General features: G+C 39.9%; 1 long non-coding RNA gene across 1 annotated transcript in view; it reads right to left on the bottom strand.

Moving 5' to 3' along the window:
• Positions 1-6,008: 6,008 nt before the first annotated feature.
• The window catches only part of LOC137775381 (uncharacterized), a 53,035-nt gene continuing 39,011 nt past the window's right edge, over positions 6,009-20,032 (bottom strand). Inside the window, exon 4 of the long non-coding RNA XR_011076010.1 lies at positions 6,009-6,221. This is a non-coding gene — a long non-coding RNA (uncharacterized lncRNA). The remainder of the gene's footprint in view (positions 6,222-20,032) is intronic.

Below are 20,032 nucleotides of genomic sequence, written 5' to 3'. Positions count from 1 at the left end.
ACACTGAAAGGGAAGGACTCATACAAGGGTGTAAACACCCAGAGTTGAGGATCACAGGGACCACCCTAGAGTCTGTCTGCCATAACCACTGGGGCTGTAGAACACAGTAATGACAAGATGCTGGTGAGAACCTCCACTGCTTTCTTACTTCCTCTCTCCCTATCTTGTGCCTATCACTCACTCTTTTCCTACCTTGCCCTCCCACCGACCCCGTAGACCATGCAGCTTCTCATCACATCTCGCATCTGCCCAGAAACAACACAAGAAGTCTTTGCTGCTCAGGGCTCTCCTGACAGGTCTAGGAGCAGGAAAGAAGGCCTTTGAGTGCTCTGTGTGTGTCAGCGGATACACGCCGAAGACCCCGGCACCAGGGCCTATTGTGGGAATGGAGAGGAAGGTATCAGCAGGTGATGAGAATAGGCAGGACTGTGTTTAAAGCTTCTCCCCTATTTAATCTCTTATTGACCAAGAAACATCACAAGGAGGTGTCTGGGAGGAATTAACACTAATCCCTTTCCAACTCACCAACCCTCTCCTCTGCCTGGACGCTCCACTGGGAATCTGTCAATCACAGAGGATCCTGGGTAATCATTTAAGATGTTCACACAGCACCTTCAGAAATGCGTTAGCTCTGATCCCACCAATACATTTCACATTAAGTGAATCACAATAAAAGTGAGATCTGGAGCATCACAAATGAATTAAAAGAGGAAGATGAAAGTGGGGGAAGCCAGGCATGGCATAGGTTTTCATTTCAATAGGAAAGGAGAGGAAATTTAAAAAAAGAAAAACAAAGGGAAAGGAGAGAAGAAGAAAGAGAAAGGAACTAATTTTTCTTTTAAAACTTAATTCTGCTGCTATAAACTGAGCCAGACAAGACCCCTAGGAACCTGCTTGGAGTACTTAGGCCTGCTAAAAGCAAGATTCACTGTAGTAAATATATAACAAGAGCCAGGTAGTCCAAGACCAGGGTCTTGCCGATTAGAAAGAAGTCTGGTCCTTGTGTCTTGGGTCCATATTGCCCAGCAAGCAGCCTGATACAGAGCAGATATTCTGGAAATGTTTGTTAAATGAACCAGTCTACTGATATTTTCTATACCAAAATTTAATCACGTTAGCCCCCTCCAAAGTTCTGGTCACCCTATTTTCATTCACCCGTCCATCAATTCATCCATTTATCAGATATTTATTGAGTGCTGCCCCATCTGTGCCAGTCACTGTGATAATATATGGTGGCATATCAGTGATTCAGATAACAGGGTCACTTTCCCCACACATCCCTGTTACTGGGCAGATGTTCATAAAAGCTGGAAGATGTTACAAGTGATAAGTATTACTTTAGGACCCATAGGAGAGACATTTAACTCCAGTTTCATGGGATACAGAGAACATTTGGGAGCTAGTTACATCTAAGTTAACCTAACAAGTGAAAGTAGGCAAGGGGGCTTGGGACAAGGGTATTCCATTCGGAGAGAAGAGCATATTCAAAGCCCTGATGTCAAAGTAGCACATCAGAGGAAATCAGCGTGGTTCAGAATGACAAGAGCAGGGACCAGGTACAAGTTATGAAGTATAAGAAGTATAGGGTTGTCTGAAATATAAGCCTGGAGGAATAAGCAGGGTCAGATTATGTTGCGTATTTTGTTGTAAGGGCAACAGAGGTCTCCTGGAGAGTTTTAAGTAGGAACAATGGCATAAGCCAATTTGTGTTTAAAAAGTTTTTACCCCAAGCATAGAGAAGAGACTCAAGGAGGTAAAACTAAAGGTAGTAAAACTAGTTAGGAGGGAGGCTGAGACAACACAAGAGTCCAGGTAAGAGATAAAGGTGACTTGAATGTGGGTAGTCGTGGAGGCGATAGTGAAGCATGAAGAGATTTTGGAAACAAAACAAAACTGGCAGAACTTAATGGCCAGCTGTGCATGGGGGGATAGTCAGGAATGACTTTCATCCTGGTATCTCTCTTGCTCAACTGGGTGGTTGGTGGTGCCATTTACTGGTGGAGTAAGAAGGATTTTGGAGGGAGAAAGATGATGGGTGTAAGTTTAGAGGAGTTCATTTATCCATGGCATATCCAAGCAGAGATGTCCAGTAGGCTTCAGGAGAGAAGTCCCGGCTAGAGGCATCAGAATATGGGTGGTGATCAAGGTCATGGAACGAGATGAGATTATTCAGGGAGATGTGGGTCCTGCAGCCATGCCTTGCCCTACTCAGTCCTTCTTCCCCAGTCAGAACCTTGACTCCCAGCCCATATCAGAGGTATGAACATGGCTGAGCTCCACTAAAGTGGACTTTACAGCAGCTTTGGCAGGGTTGGGGGGCGGGGCGGGGGACAGCTTCTTTAGCATTAGGTTTGGACAACAGAAAAGCTTTCTGCTGTTCTCACTGTGATTCTTAGAGCCAGAAAGATGTATTTGGAACGTTGGCTATTTTTATACTGCCTGTATTCGCTGCAATTATTTCCTTTCAGTTTCCTTTAGTGTTTAGTAAAACTCTTTCTGAAAATACCAGCCTGTCTCAGTTGTGTTAAAGGGATAGATGAAAAGGGAGTTTTGTCAAGCTCGGATTCAACTATTGAAAGGGCAGCTGTGGCCCTTGGGTGCTTGGCATGGTGTCACAGGAGGAACCAGCCAGGAAGAGACTGAAACGGAAGGTAAAACCCTGGGGATTGGAGTGGGAGCCATGTGTACATCTGTCCCCTCTTACCTGAAGATGGTCTTCCAACCTGATTCTCTGCTCTCACTTGTTCTGTGAGATATGGTGGAATAATGTGAAAAGAAAAAGGATATAGAAGTCAGACAGAAATGACTTTGATCCCCAACCCTGCCATTTAACAAATTGAGAGACTTGGGGCAAGTTATTTAACCATTCTGAGCCTCTGTTTTCTCATAGGTAAAATGGAAATAATAATAACCAACTTCTCAGTATTGTTAGAAAATGTCTGTAAAACTCAAGGCATAGAGTAGGAACTCGATAAATGGTGTCTGTTGTCATGGTTATCCCTTGAGTAACCATAAGGAGTGAAAAGAGCTGAGGGTTAGAATTCAGAAGTCAAGGATGAACCTAAAGGAGCTGAATCAAGGGAACTAAAAGGCAAAACTGGGTCAACATTGGGGTCAAAGCCAGGCAATGGATTCCAACCCATTTGGTCAGAAATAAGAGGCCTGTAGGAAACAGAAGCATAGAACATAGAGGAGATAAGAGGCCCCAGCCTTCAGAAGATGCCAACTTGAGACCAAGTTATGCCCCAGTCCTTGCATTTTTGTATTTTTCCTGGTGGGACAGAAGCCTACCCATCAGCACAGCTCCCCCCATGATCTGAGGTTGGCCAGTGGCCAGAGGGAGCAGGTGCCTCGAACATAAGTGGGGGATTCTGATGTCCTTTCTGGGATGATGGAGTTATTAGCCTATTCACACTGAGCCCCTACTGCTTGCCAGTGACTCTGGGTGTAGCCTATATGCTCTATCTACCTTCTCCATCTACTCTGTCCTTCAAGTCCTAAGAAACAGAGTGGGATGAGACCTCAGCAGCACCCCCATCTCAGCACCTTTCAAAGACTGGGTGAGTGACTACAGAGAGCAACTCGTGACCTCCAGCCCATTTCCTCCCCCTTGCTAGTTGTCTGTGTTCCTCTTCCCATCTCCCACGATGGGGGGAGGTGGATGGATTACAGTCACTTCCTAGGAATTACAGTTGCAGAGATGACAAGATGGCTAAGAAGTAGGTATATCTGGCACAATTCACCATTTTTTTTTGTAGATATTTATGATGCCAGAGATGAAAGGGCTCATGAAATCACAAAATCCAGGGGTTGCAAACTCAAATGTGGTCACCTCAATCCTGTGCTCTCTTGTACCTGGGAGACAAGGTACACAGGCCAGAGTGGTACGCTCTCTGAGGCATCTGCCAACCAGCATGTGGCATTCTCCTGTGGGCTTAGGACTGATGTGTCACAGGAGAATGAGCTTCAAGACCTTTTATTCAGTGGTTGGTAGATAAAAAAGTTATCTCTCTGCTCCTGGATATGAGTGGGGGACCAGGTAGCCCTGGGAGCTGTCAGCATCTATATTATTGACATGAGAAGTCAGCCTGAGATCAAAGACAAACTACAAAGGAGTAGAACCAAGACACCTGGGGGGAAATGGACCTGCAGCCCCATATCCATGGTGAGCCCCTAAATGAAAAAAACCCTGAAACCTGCTCTCCTTCTAGTTTCTTCAGTCACTGCCTGTAAACCACCTTGAGTCGACTTCCCATTGCTTGAAATGTCAGAGCTCCCTCTTAATTTACTACCTAGAGACACCTACTGTTCTTCTCTCACTTTAGATCAACATGGGCTACAGAAAAGTAAATCCCCATTACCACACTCTTTTCTGGAGTGCTGACTACCCTTTTGATCTTTGGAAAATTACTTAACCTCCGCATCTCAGGTTTTTTATCAACAAAATGGGATAATGTGTTCAGACCAGCACCTGAGTGCTCACTGTACTTTGGTAACTGTTATTGCAAACAGTAGTAACAGCAGTGATAGTAGTCATATCAGTATTGGTATTATTACCCACAACTCTATTTCTGGGCAAATTCTTCATTCTCTTCCTTGCTCTGGGGTCTGGAGTAAGTCACTGAGGACAAGAGTTAACTTCGTATTCAATACCCTTAAGTCTGGGAAAGAGTCTGGGTCTAAGAGGGGCATGGGAGGGGAAACCTGGCCAGGTGTCAGTCAAGTGGAGTGTGCTGGCATCTGGATGATAAGAGGTGACAGCCAGACTGAGGTGTCTTATCATAGGAGAGAGGAAACAGATGAACAGGCAAGTTCAAAGCAAAACACTTACTGCTTTGAAGTAGCCTATCCAGGCAAACTGAAATCAACCAAGTCTAAAGGTGAAGAGCCAGGTCAAAATTCAGGCACAAATTAGAACAGAACTAGGGTAGGGCAGGAAGAAAGGTTCTAGGGAGATTGCTCTCAGGCCATGTGATCTACGGTGAACTGGACTGTTTCCTCTAGACACTGTTGTCACCAAGAGAGTTGGCATGCTCCCAGCTCCACCTTACTGGTCATTGGTTGTGTGGGTCATGGGGATGGGGGCAGGGGGAGTTGCATTAAAGAATCAGGGTCAGGGTGGACAAGAGCTACTGAGGATTCAGTGTCAGTTATTGTGAAGCCCCTATGGGTTCTGTGATTCTGTGAACCCTAAAAAAATAGGGGCAATCATTCCTGTTGTTTATTTTGTGCAATTGTCAACCTCCAATGGCATCCTGAATTTTTCTTATGGCAGAATAGTCATCAGCCTGCCTGATGCCCTCCTGATCAGTCCCTCCTCCTGCTACCAAGTCATTCCAGGTGGATAGAACAATTTTCCAGGGAAACCAAGAGATATCACTTTGCTTTCTTCATAATACAATTTGTCTCTGATAATGCGCTTGTCATATCTAACTTTCCCCCTTTCTGCCAGCAGCGACAAGGGTCCCTCTCATTACATGGCTGCCAGGCTTGTTCCAGGCCAGCCTGCTGCAGAATTAACATGTCATGTCCACCTCACCATGGGGACTTGCGCAACTGAAGCAACTCAACAAGCAACTCAGAGACTCAAGCAACTGAAACGCCCATGGGAAAGAGGACCAGCTGCCTGCGTCGTTTCCCATCTTCAGCACCACGGCCAGCTCATTAAAGAGTGCGTTGGAAAGTGCTTTTGAACTTAAAGCCAGGAGGACACACGTTTGTAGGACATTTTCCACCTTCCAAAGCACTTTCTCACATTCTCAGGTGTGAAGCAGGCCGTGGGGAGGTGATTTTTTCTCTTTTCACAGAGTTAGCTGCCATGCTGCCGAAAAACATCACGGAACTCTGAGTACGGAGCACCCATCTAAGTAATGTCTCTGCTACTAACCAGTTTGTGAATCTGTGCAGTCACTTAACTTTTTCCATCTTCAGTCTTCTTAGTTCCAAAATCGAGGCAATAAAACAAATGTTAAGAGGACATGATCAGATGAACATGATTTTAAAATGTTTTATAAATTCTAAAGTGCTGTAAACATTGATCCATTATAATGATTCCATTATGAAGCTGCAGCTCAAGCTGAAGTGACTAAGTGTAAGTGAAGGCAGGAGGGCAGCAAGTACCATGGGGCCAAACTCCTCAGGTTCCAGTCTCTGTTCCTCCTCTTCCTCACTCTGTGGCCTGGGATAAGTTACTTAATTTCCTTGTGGATCCATTATTGTATCTGTAAAATGGAAAATAATAAAAGCTACCTTGAGGTTTGTTTTGAGGATTAAGCAATATAGCGCAGGCAAAGTACATACAGAGAGGCTAGAACATCATAAGTGTTCACTGAATAGTTGGTATTATCATCATCATCATTATTCACTTCTGGTTACTAAACTTCAGGATCAGAATCCAGAATCCATGATTCCTGGTCCAGTGCTGCAGAAGTCTCCCATCAGTTTCATGACTCTAATGACCCTGACCTCAGACCACAGAAGGTTAGAGCAAGGGGCACTGGCAACCACAGCCCACCTTTCTGTTATTATAAACAAGACAACTGGGGTTCAGAGAGGAAACTGAACTGCCCGAGTTCATAGGAGGTAGGAAAAGAGTTCAGACTTCAACCCAAACTCCTCGGCTCTCAGTGCAGTGCTCCTTTCACCATCCTGCTGAGTTAGAGACCCACAGATCTTAGAACTGCAAAATCTGTGAAGGACCATCTAGGTCTCATCCATTACTCATGATGGGAGGCAGTCATGAGGCAGCAGACAAGGAAACGACATTGCTACTCCAGGGTCCTCCTCACTCACCTCAAGTCTGCTAAGAAACTTCACAGTGAACACCAAAGTCAAAATGAAAATCTAAAAATTCCAAACCAAAAGAAGAAACTCCCTTCAGAGAAACAAAAGTGAGAAACATAACTTACTTATCAACAGAGACCAGCAATGCCAGAATACAAAAGAATGGCCTCTTAAAGCTCTGAAAAAAGCAATTGCCAGTCTAGAATTCTACTCAGAAAAATCGTCCTTCAAAAATGAAGGTAAAATAAAGACATTTCCAGAAAAACACAAACGGAGAGAATTTGTGGTCCACAGACTCACATTGCAAAAAATGTAGCTTTTTGGAATGAAGAAAAATTATTCCAGATGGATGCATGACAGTTCAAGAAAGAATGGCCAGCATCGGAGAAGGTAAATATATAGGTCACTTTAAGAAATATATGGATGATTAACAGCAACAATAATAGCAATGCCTTGTGAAAAGTATAACAAAAGCTGAGGGAAATATATGGTAATAATAGAAAAAAATAGAAAAGAGATAAGTGGAGTTAAACAACAGTAAAGATGAAGGAGTGTTCTGGATGTGATAAAATATTAATTGTAGGTAGGCTATAATAAGTTTCGAATGCATTTGGTAATTTCTGAGATAATCACAAAAAATGATGTTGAAAAATAGAAAAAAAAATTAGAGGAGGTAAAATGGACTAGTGAAAATACATAATAAATATCCCAAATGTAAACAGGGAGTAATAGAGCAAAGAACAGAAAGGACATATAAAAAATACCAACATGCTAAATTTGATAACCTTAATTTCAATTTTATCAGTAGCTGTATTGAATTAAAATAAATACTTCAACTAAAAGATTTCCAGATTGGAGTAAGAGAAAGCAAGGCCTACCTATGTGTTAATTACAAGAATTACATTTCAAATATAAAGGACAGGTTGAAAGTTAAAGGATGGAAAATATGTATCACACGATATTTAAACACTAATCAAAAGAAAGAAGGTGTGGCTGTATTAATATCAGAGGAAGGTAACATTAAGGGAAGAGTTATGGTGAGTGAAAAAGAGAAACATATAATACAAATAATCAAAGAGTCAATTTAATTGGAACATATAGCTATCCTCAAGTTGAAAGTACTTAATAATAAACCTCTAATATATGCAAACTTTAAGTAGAGCTAATGAGAGAGATAGACAATACAACACTAAGGGTTGGATATTTTAACACATGTATCTGAGTAAATCATAAAACGATCATAAAAAAAAATAGTGAGTCTATAGAAGATTGGAACAATATGACCAAATCTGACCAATCTGACCAAATGGGATACACCCAACAATGCAGAATGCACATCTGTTGCAAGTGCACGTGTAACATTTATCAAAATAAACTGTACTCCAGGCTACAAATCAAGTCTTAAAAGAATTCCAAGGAAGGAAATAATTTAATGTGTATACTCTGACAAACTCAATAACAGAAAGATAACTAGAAGATTTCCAAGTGACTGAAACTTAGATAACACCTCAAAATAAACCATGTGCAAAATGGAAATCTAAAGGGAATTTAGAAGATAGTTTTATCTGAACACTAAATATCTCAAATACTAAATATCTAAATTTGAGAAATGAAGTGAAAGTAGGACCTGGGAAGAAAGTATATATTTATGTGCATATATTAGAAAAAGAAGAAAAGTTAAAATCAATTATCTAAGCTTCTAATTCAATAAACTTGAGAAAAACACCAAATAAAGCCCAAAGAATGTTAAAGAAAACAAAAATAGAAGCACAAAAAATTATAAGAGAATATAGACATAAAATAGAGAAATTAACACAGCCAAAAGATGATTCTTGAAAAGATCAATAAAATAAATAAAACATGAGTGAGATTAGGAAATAAAACAAAGAGCAAGTACAAATTACAAGTATCAGGAATAAAAAGTTACATTCTCATAGAATTTGCTGATATTTAAAGGGTAAGAAAATACTATGAAAAATTTTATGCCAATACATTTATTAAGTAGATGAAATGGACAAATTCCTTCAAAAACACAATTTACCAAAACTTTTACTGGAAGAAATTGAAAATGTGAAAAATGCTGTAACTACATGGCTTCATTATCAGACAGTGGACAAGTAAATAATACAAACCTTTTTAAAACTCTTCCAGAGAACAGTAAAACAAAGAACACTTGATAACTTCTATTATAGTTCTGTATAATCTTGTCCTAAAACCTGACAAAAACATTGTAAGAAACAAACTGAGGTCAATATCCTTCCTGAACAGAGAAGAAGCAAGCTAAATCAAAATATCAGCAAATCTAGACAAAAGACCTGTATGCAGAAAACTATAAGAAACTGATGAAAGAAATTAAAGATGATACAAACAGATGGAGAGATATACCATGTTCTTGGATTGGAACAGTCAACATTGTGAAAATGACTATACTACCCAAAGCAATCTACAGATTCAGTGCAATCCCTATCAAACTACCAAGGGCATTTTTCACAGAACTAAAGCAAAAAAGTTCACAATTTGTATGGAAATACAAGAGACCCTGAATAGCCAAAGCAATCTTGAGAAAGAAAAATGGAGCTGGAGGAATCAGGCTCCCTGACTTCACACTATACTACAAAGCTACAGAAATCAAGACAGTATGGTACTGGCACAAAAACAAATATAGATCAATGCCACAGGATAGAAAGCCCAGAGATAAACCCATGCACATATGGTCACCTTATCTTTGATAAAGGAGGCAAGAATATACAATGGAGAAAAGACAGCCTCTTCAATAAGTGGTGCTGGGAAAACTGGACAGCTACATGTAAAAGAATGAACTTAGAGCACTCCCTAACACCATACATAAAAATAAACTCCAAATGGATTAAAGACCTAAATGTAAGCCAGACACTATAAAACTCTTAGAGGAAAACATAGGCAGAACACTCTATGACATACATCACAGCAAGATCCTTTTTGACCCACCTTCTAGAGAAATGGAAATAAAAACAAAAATAAACAAATGGGACCTAATGAAACTTAAAAGCTTTTGCACAGCAAAGGAAACCATAAACAAGACAAAAAGACAACCCTCAGAATGGGAGAAAATATTTGCCAATGAAACAACTGACAAAGGATTAATCTCCAAAACTTACAAGCAGTTCATGCAGCTCAATATCAAAAAAACAAACAATCCAATCCAAAAATGGACAGAAGACCTAAATAGACATTTCTCCAAAGAAGATATACAGATTGCCAACAAACACATGAAAGAATGCTCAACATCACTAATCATTAGAGAAATGCAAATCAAAACTACAATGAGGTATCACCTCACACTGGTCAGAATGGTCATCATCAAAAAATCTACAAACAATAAATGCTGGAGAGGGTGTGGAGAAAAGGGAACCCTCTTGCACTGTTGGTGGGAATGTAAATTGATACAGCCTATGGAGAACAGTATGGGGGTTCCCTAAAAAACTAAAAATAGAACTACCGTATGACCCAGCAATCCCACTACTGAGCATATACCCTGAGAAAACCATAATTCAAAAAGAGTCATGTATCACAATGTTCATTGCAGCTCTATTTACAATAACCAGGACGTGGAAGCAACCTAAGTGTCCATCGACAGATGAATGAATAAAGATGTGGCACATATATACAATGGAATATTACTCAGCCATAAAAGGAAATGAAATTGAGTTATTTGTAGTGATGTGGGTTGACCTAGAGAGTGTCAAACAGAGTGAAGTAAGTCTGAAAGAGAAAAACAAATACCGTATGCCAACACATATATATGGAATCTAAAAAGAAAAGAAAAGATGGTTCTGAAGAACCTAGGGGCAGGACAGGAATAGAGACGCAGATGTAGAGAATGGACTTGAGGACACGGGGAGGGGGAAAGGTAAGCTGGGACGAAGTGAGAGAGTGGCATGGACATATATACACTACCAAATGTAAAATAGATAGCTAGTGGGAATCAGCTGCATGGCATAGGGAGATCAGCTCAGTGCTTTGCTATCACCTCAAGGGGTGGGATAAGGAGGGTGGGAGGGAGACACAAGAGGGAGGGGATATGGAGATATATGTATACATATAGCTGATTCACTTTGTTATACAGCAGAAACTAACACAACATTGTAAAGCAATTATACTCCAATAAAGATGTTAATAAATAAATAACTAAGTAAAAATAGGCCACAAACTTTAATAGGCACTTCACAAATAAGAATACCCAAATGGCCGATAAACCCTTGTAAAGTTGTTCAACATTGGGAAAATGCAAATTAAATCACAATAGGACACTAGCTCATGCCCACCACAATAGCTAAAACTCAAAAGATGAATTCCAGATTTTCACAAGAGAGTGGCACTTCTGTGTCATAAGTGACCAAAAAATTCCACTCCTATGTATGTGTAGAAGAGAAATGAGTGCATATGTCCATCAAAGATATGTATAGAATTTTTATATCAATTTATTCATAACAGCCAAATCCTAGAAATAATCAAAATGTCCACCAACAGAAAAAGTGATAAAATTTGGTATACTGGATATGAAATACTGCACAGTAATAAGAAGAAACCACTCAAACATAGAACAGCATGAATAAATCTCACAGGTATTGGGTTGAGTTAAAAAGCCAGTAGTTTCCATCTTCTGACGGGTCCCTGATGGATACAAGTATACACTATATGATCTCATTAGACATTCCTGAACAGACCAAATTAAGCTACAATGATAGAAATCAGAATAGTAGTTACCTCTGGGGTGGTGATATTGACCAGGAAAGGGTAGGAAGGAACCTTCTGAGGTGTTGGTGGTATTCTATATTTTGACTAGTATGGCAGCTACACAGTCACATACATATGTAAACATACATTGAGTTCTTCCTTATATGTAAAAAAGAGAGAGAAGTATTGAATCACCCTTTCAAATCCATTTTCTTGTTACATTATCTTTTTCTTGTCAAATTGTAAGCACATTTTTATTTTACAGATACCGTGTCGATCTATTAGCAATATTAAAATTTTCAGATCTATTATTTATTGATTCTGTCCATTGATTTTGTTTATGGTATCTGTTGTCATACAGAGTTTAACATTTTTATATAGACAAATATTCTTCTTTTAAAGCTTCTGGGCCTGTAACTATGGTTAGCAAGTTCTCAAGGTCCCAGATTATATATGTTATTCCCTGGACACCATGTAAGATTTTCATTCATTCTTTTTTACATATATATTTAAATCTTTAATCTATAAAGAATTTTTGTACATAGTGTGTTCTATGGGTTGAATTGTGTCCCCTCAAAATTTATATGTTGAATCCCTAACCCCCAATGTGACTATATTTGAAAATATGGCCTATAAGGAGGAAATTAAGGTTAAATGAGGCCATCAGGGTGGGACTCTGACACTATAGAATTAGTACCCTTATAAAAAGGGACATGAGAGAGATATTGCTCTCTCTTCACCATGTGAGGACACAGTGAGAAGATGATTGTCTACAAGCCAGAAAGAGAATCCCCATCAGAAACCAAGCATTTCCAGGACGTTGGTCTTGGAATTCTTAGCCTCCAGAACTGTGAGAAAATAAATTTCTGTTGTTTAAGCCACCCAGTCTATGATATTTTGTTATGGCAGCCAGAGGAGACCAAGACAGTCTGTTATGGAAGTCTATTTTTATTTTCTTCCAGGTACATAATCAAACCCAAAAGATTTTAAATAACCTTTCTTTACCCCAAATATTTTGAGATCAATGTCTGAATTCTCCATTCTATTACACTGATAAGTTTGCCATCTTTATACACATTTCAGTGCCATATGAAAGAACAAAGGCCCAGGAATAGCCATTAAAAAAAGAAGAATACTAAGTATTCAGGCTATACTATAAAGCTCCTGAAATCAAACTAATATAGTGTTGCCAATGGGGATAAACTGAGAGGTGCTTTCACATATTTCTGGTAGAAATGTGACGGCCACAGCATTTGTAGAAAACAATTTTTCCAACATCTATTAAAGTTAATAATACATATTCCCTTCAGTGAGCCATTTCAATTCAGAATATATACCTATAGAAATGAAAGCATAAGTACATAAGGGCATGAATCCTGGAGTGTTTATTTCAGTGTTGTTCTAAGTGGCAATGAACTGGAAATAAAGTGAATGTCCATTAATAGATCAATGACTGAGCAAACTATGGGACATTTACATAGAATATTATGTAATTCATTATAGAAAATTAATTAAAGCTATCTGAGGACTTGGAAGAATTTCCAAAAGGAACTGTTGAGTGGGAAAAGCAAGATGCCTGAAAGATTGCATACTATGACTCCATTTGTGTAAGGTGAACAATACCAGCAAACTCTTGATATGTACGTGTATATAATAAATATCTATAAAGAATCATGTGGATACTAAGAGAAATATGGAAGAATTCAACATAGGTCATTAAGTAAACAGTGAGAGCAAGAGGGAGAAAAGGATTAAGGATGTGGAAAACAAAGACCACACTAAGGTGGGAGCAAGAGCAGGAGCGCCAGTGGTGGGCCCAGTGTCTGGAAGCCAGACTCACCACACACACTGCTCTCTTTTGAAAGGAAAGAACATACTTTCACTTGAAACTCTCCTTAGAAATGAAAAAGGGGAGAGGGACCTTCAAGATGGCGGAGGAGTAAGACGTGATCACCTTCCTCCCCACAATCACATCAAAAATACATCTACATGTGGAACAACTCCTACAGAACACCTACTGAACGCTGGCAGAAGACCTCAGACTTCCCAAAAGGCAAGAAACTCCCCACGTACCTGGGTAGGACAAAAGAAAAAAGAAAAAACAGAGACAAAAGAATAGGGATGGGACCTGCACCAGTGGGAGGGAGCTGTGAAGGAGGAAAAGTTTCCACACACTAGGAAGCCCCTTCGTGGGCGGAGACGGGGAGCAGAGGGGGAGCTTCGGAGCCACAGAGGAGAGTGCAGCAACAGGGGTGCAGAGGGCAAAGCGGAGAGATTCCCGCACAGAGGATCGGTGCCGACCAGCACTCACCAGCCCGAGAGGCTTGTCTGCTCACCCGCTGGGACGAGTGGGGGCTGGGAGCTGAGGCTCGGGCTTCGGAGGTCGGATCCCAGGGAGAGGACTGGGGTTGGCTGCGTGAACACAACCTGAAGGGGGCTAAGGCACCACAGTTAGCCGGGACGGAGTCCGGGAATAAGTCTGGACCTGCCTAAGAGAAAAGAGACCATTGTTTCGGGGTGTGCAAGGAGAGGGGATTCAGAGCACTACCTAAATGAGCTCAAGAGACAGGCGTGAGCTGCGGCTATCAGCGCAGACACCAGAGACGGGCATGAGACGCTAAGGCTGCTGCTGCCGTCACCAAGAAGCCTGTGTGCAAGCACAGCTCACTCTCCACACCGCCCCTCCCGGGAGCCTGTGCAGCTCGCCACTGCCAGGGTCCCGTGATCCGGGGACAACTTCCCTGGGAGAACACACGGCGCGCCTCAGGCTGCTGCAACGTCACGCCGGCCTCTGCCGCTGCAGGCTCACCCCCCATTCAATACCCTTTCCTCCCCCCAAGCCTGAGTGAGCCAGAGCCCCCTAATCAGCTGCTACTTTAACCCTGTCCTGTCTGGGCGGGGAGCACACACTCTCAGGCAACCTACATGCAGAGGCAAGACCAAATCCAAAGCTGAACCCCAGGAGCTGTGTGAACAAAGAAGAGAAAGGGAAATTTCTCCCAGCAGCCTCAGGAGCAGCAGATTAAATCTCCACAATCAACTTGATGAACCTGCATCTGTGGAATACCTGAATAGACAACAAATCATCCCAAAATTGAGGCAATGGACTTTGAGAGCAACTGTAGACTTGGGGTTTGCTTTCTGCATCTAATTTGTTTCTGGAGTTATGTTTCTCTTAGTTTAGTATTTAGAGCTTATTATCACTGGTAGATTTGTTTATTGCTTTGATTACTTTCTCTTTTTATTTTATATATGTATATAGTGTTTTCCTTTTTCTCTTTTTCTGAGCGTGTATGTGTAGGCTTCGTTGTGTGATTTTGCCGGTATAGCTTTGCTTTTACCATTTGTCTTAGGGTTCTGTCTGTCCGTTTTTTGTTGTTGTTGTTATTTTTTTTAGTATAGATTTTAGTGCTTATTATCATTGGTGGATTTGATTTTTGGTTTTGATGCTCTCTTCTTTCTCACTTTCATTTTTTAAAAATTACTTTTGCATTTTTTAATTTATAATAATTTTTCAAATTTTTAATTTTAATAACTTTATTTTATTTTATTTCATTTTTCTTTCTTTCTTTCTTTCTTTTTTTTTCTCCCTTTTCTTCTGAGCCATGTGGCTGACAGGGTCTTAGTACTCCGGCCAGGTGTCAGGCCTGAGCCTCTAAGGTGGGAGAGCCAAGTTCAGGACATTGGTCCACCAGAGACCTCCTGGCCCCTTGTAATATCAAATGGCTACAGCTTTCCCAGAGATCTCCATCTCAACGCTAAGACCCAGCTCCACTCAATGAACAGCAAGCTCCAGTGCTGGACACCCCATGCCCAACAACTAGGAAGACAGGAACACAACCACACCCATTAGCAGAGAGGCTGCCTAAAATCATACTAAGTTCACAGACACCCCAAAACATACCACCAGGTGTGGTCCCACCCACCAGAAAGACAAGATCCAGCCTCATCCACCAGAACAGAGGCACCAGTCCCCTCCACAGGGAAGCCACCACAACGCACTGAAACAACCTCACCCACTGGGGGCAGAAACCAAAGGCAACAGGAACTATGAACCTGCAGCCTGAGAAAAGGAGACCCCAAACACAGTAAGTTAAGCAAAATTAAAAGACAGAGAAATACACAGCAGATGAAGGAGCAAGGCAAAAACCCACCAGACCTAACAAATGAAGAGGAAATAGGCAATCTACCAGAAAAAGAATTCAGGGTAATGATAGTAAAGATGATCCAAAACCTTGGGAAGAGAATGGAGAAAATATAAGAAACATATAACAAGGACCTAGAAGAACTAAAGAGCAAACAAACATGATGAACAACACAATAAATGAAATTAAAAATTCTCTAGAAGGAATCAATAGCAGAATAACTGAGGCAGAAGAAGTGATAAGTGATCTGGAAGATAAAATAGTGGAAATAACTACCACAGACCAGAATAAAGAAAAAAGAATGAAAAGAATGGAGGACAGTCTCAAAGACCTCTGGGACAACATTAAATGCCACAACAATCGAATTATAGGGGTCCCATAAGAAGAAGGGAAAGAGAAAGGGACTGAGAAAATATTTGAAAAGATTATAGTTGAAAACTTCCCTAACATGGGAAAGGAAATAATCTATCAAGTCCAGGAAGCGCAGAGAGTCCCATACAGGACAAATCCAAGGAGAAACATGCCAAGACACATATTAATCAAACTATCAGAAATTAAATACAAGGAAAAAATATTAAAAGCAGCAAGGGAAAAGCAACAAATAACATACAAGGGAATCCCCATAAGGTTAACACCTGATCTTTCAGCAGAAATAATGCAAGCCAGAAGGGAGTGGCAGGACATGTTTGAATTTTTATTTATTTATTTATTTATATATTTATGGCTGTGTTGGGTCTTCATTTCTGTGCAAGGGCTTTCTCTAGTTGCAGCAAGTGGGGGCCACTCTTCATCACGGTGCGCGGGCCTCTCATTATCGTGGCCTCTCTTGTTGCAGAGAACAGGCTCCAGACGCGCAGGCTTAGTAGTGGCTCATGGGCCCAGTTGCTCCGCAGCATGTGGGATCTTCCCAAACCAGGGCTCGAACCTGTGTCCCCTGCATTGGCAGGCAGATTCTCAATCACTGCGCCACCAGGGAAGCCCCCGCAGGACATATTTAAAGTGATGAAAGGGAAAAACCTACAGCCAAGGTTACTCTACCCAGCAAGGATCTCATTCAGATTCGACAGAGAAATTAAAACCTTTACAGACAAGCAAAAGCTAAGAGAATTCAGCACCACCAAACCAGCTTTACAATAAATGCTAAAGGAACTTCTATAGGCAGGAAAAGACCTACAAAAAAATAGAAGGTAAAGACCTACAAAAACAAACCCAAAACAATTAACAAAATGGTAATAGGAACATACATATCAATAATTACCTTAAAGGTAAATGGATTAAATGCTCCAACCAAAAGACATAGACTGGCTGAATGGATACAAAAACAAGACCCATATATATGATGTCTACAAGACACCCACTTCAGACCTAGGGACACATACAGACTGAAAGTGAGGGGATGGAAAAAGATATTCTTTGCAAATGGAAATCAAAAGAAACCTGGAGTATCAATTCTCATATCAGACAAGATAGACTTTAAAATAAAGACTATTACAAGAACAAAGAAGCACACTACATAATGATCAAGGGATCAATCCAAGAAGAAGATATAACAATTGTAAACATTTATGCATCCAACATAGGAGCACCTCAATACATAAGGCAAATGCTAACAGCCATAAAAGGGGAAATCGACAGTAACATAATCACAGTAGGGGACTTTAACACCCCACTTTCCCCAATGGACAGATCATCCAAAATGAACATAAATAAGGAAACACAAGCTTTATATGACACATTAAACAAGATGGACTTAATTGATATTTATACGACATTCCATCCAAAAACAACAGAATACACTTTCTTCTTGAGTGCCCATGGAAAATTCTCCAGGATAGATCATATCTTGTGTCACAAATCAAGCCTTGGTAAATTTAAGAAAATTGAAATTGTACGAAGTATCTTTTCCGACCACAAAACTATGAGACTAGATATCAATTACAGGAAAAAACCTGTAAAAAATAGAAACACATGGAGGCTAAACAATACATTACTAAATAACCAAGAGATCACTGAAGAAATCAAAGAGGAAATCAAAAAATACCTAGAAACAAATGACAATGAAAACACCACGACCCAAAACCTACAGGATGCAGCAAAAGCAGTTCTAAGAGTGAAGTTTAGAGCACTACAATCCTACCTCAAGAAACAAGAAACATCTCAGAAAAAACAACCTAACATTACACTTAAAGCAATTAGAGAAAGAAGAATGAAAAAACCCCAAAGTTAGCAGAAGGAAACAAATCATAAAGATCAACTCAGAAATAAATGAAAAATAAATGAAGGAAATGATAGCAAAGATCAATAAAACTAAAAGCTGGTTCTTTGAGAAGATAAACAAAATTGATAAACCATTAGCCACACTCATCAAGAAAAAAGGGAGAAGACTCAAATCAACAGAATTAGAAATGAAAAAGGAGAAGTAACAATTGACACTGCAGAAATACAAAGGATCATGAGGGATTACTGCAAGCAACTATATGCCAATAAAATGGACAACCTGGACGAAATGCAGAAATTCTTAGCAAAGTACAACTTTCCGAGACTGAACCAGGAAGAAATAGAAAATATAAACAGACAAATCACAAGCACTGAAATTGAAACTGTGATTAAAAATCTTCCAACAAACAAAAGCCCAGGACCAGATGGCTTCACAGGAGAATTCTGTCAAACATTTAGAGAAGAGCTAACACCTATCCTTCTCAAACTCTTCCAAAATATAACAGATGGAGGAACACTCCCAAACTCATTCTATGAGGCCACCATCACCCAGATACCAAAACCAGACAAAGATGTCACAAAAAAAGAAAACTACTGGCGAATATCACTGATGAACATTGATGCAAAAATCTGCAACAACATACGAGCAAACAGAATCCAACAGCACCTTTATAGGGTCATACACCATGATCAAGTGGAGTTTATCCCAGGAATGCAAGGATTATTCAATATATGCAAATCAATCAATGTGATACACCATATTAACAAATTGAAGGAGAAAAAACATATAGTCAGCTCAATAGACACAGAAAAAGTTTTTGACAAAATTCAACACCCATTTATGATAAAAACCCTCCAGAAAGGCATAGAGGGAACTTACCTCAATATAATAAAGGCCATATATGACAAACCCACAGCCAACATCATTCCCAATGGTGAAAAACTGAAACCATTTCCTCTAAAATCAGGAACAAGACAAGGATACCCACTCTCACCACTATTATTCAACATAGCTTTGGAAGTTTTAGACACAGCAACCAGAGAAAAAAAAGAAATAAAAGGAATCCAAATCGGAAAAGAAGAAAAAAACGTGTCACTGTTTGCAGATGACATGATACTATACATAGAGAATGCTAAAGATGCTACCAGAAAACTACTAGAGCTAATCAATGAATCTGGTAAAGTAGCAGGATACAAAATTAATGCACAGAAATCTCTTGCATTTCTATACACTAATGATTGAAAAATCTGAAAGAGAAGTTAAGGAAACACTCCCATTTACCACTGCAACAAAAAGAATAAAATACCTAGGAATAAACCTACCTAAGGAGATAAAAGACTTGTATGCAGAAAACTATAGGATACCGATGAAAGAAATTACAGATGATACAAACAGATGGAGAGATATACCATCTGTTTCCATCCATATATATACCATCCATATATTCTTGGATTGGAAGAATCAACATGTGAAAATGACTACAGTACCCAAAGCAATCTACAGATTCAGTGCAATCCCTATCAAACTACCAAGGGCATTTTTCACAGAACTAGAACAAAAAAGTTCACAATTTGTATGGAAACACAAAAGACTCCAAAAAGACAAAGCAATCTTAAGAAAGAAAAATGGAGCTGGAGGAATCAGGCTCCCTGACTTCACACTATACTACAAAGCTACAGAAATCAAGACAGTATGGTACTGGCATAAAAACAGAAATATAGATCAATGGAACAGGATAGAAGCCCAGAGATAAACCCATGCATATATGGTCACCTTATCTTTGATAAAGGAGGCAAGAATACACAATGGGGAAAAAAAACAAAACAAAACAAAAAAAGAATATACAATGGGGAAAAGACAGCCTCTTCAATAAGTGGTGCTGGGAAAACTGGACAGCTACATGTAAAAGAATGAAATTAGAACACTTCCTAACACCATACACAAAAATAAACTCAAAATGGATTAAAGACCTAAATGTAAGGCCAGAGGAAAACATAGGCAGAACACTCTATGACATACATCACAGCAAGATCCTTTTTGACCCACCTCCTAGAGAAATGGAAATAAAAACAAAAATAAACAAATGGGACCTCATGAAACTTAAAAGCTTTTGCACAGCAAAGGAAACCATAAACAAGACGAAAAGACAACCTTCAGAATGGGAGAAAAT

The sequence above is a fragment of the Eschrichtius robustus genome, chromosome 13 (genome assembly GCF_028021215.1).
Source record: "Eschrichtius robustus isolate mEscRob2 chromosome 13, mEscRob2.pri, whole genome shotgun sequence".
Taxonomy (NCBI): domain Eukaryota; kingdom Metazoa; phylum Chordata; class Mammalia; order Artiodactyla; family Eschrichtiidae; genus Eschrichtius; species Eschrichtius robustus.
This window is presented reverse-complemented; position numbering and strand designations above follow the sequence as displayed.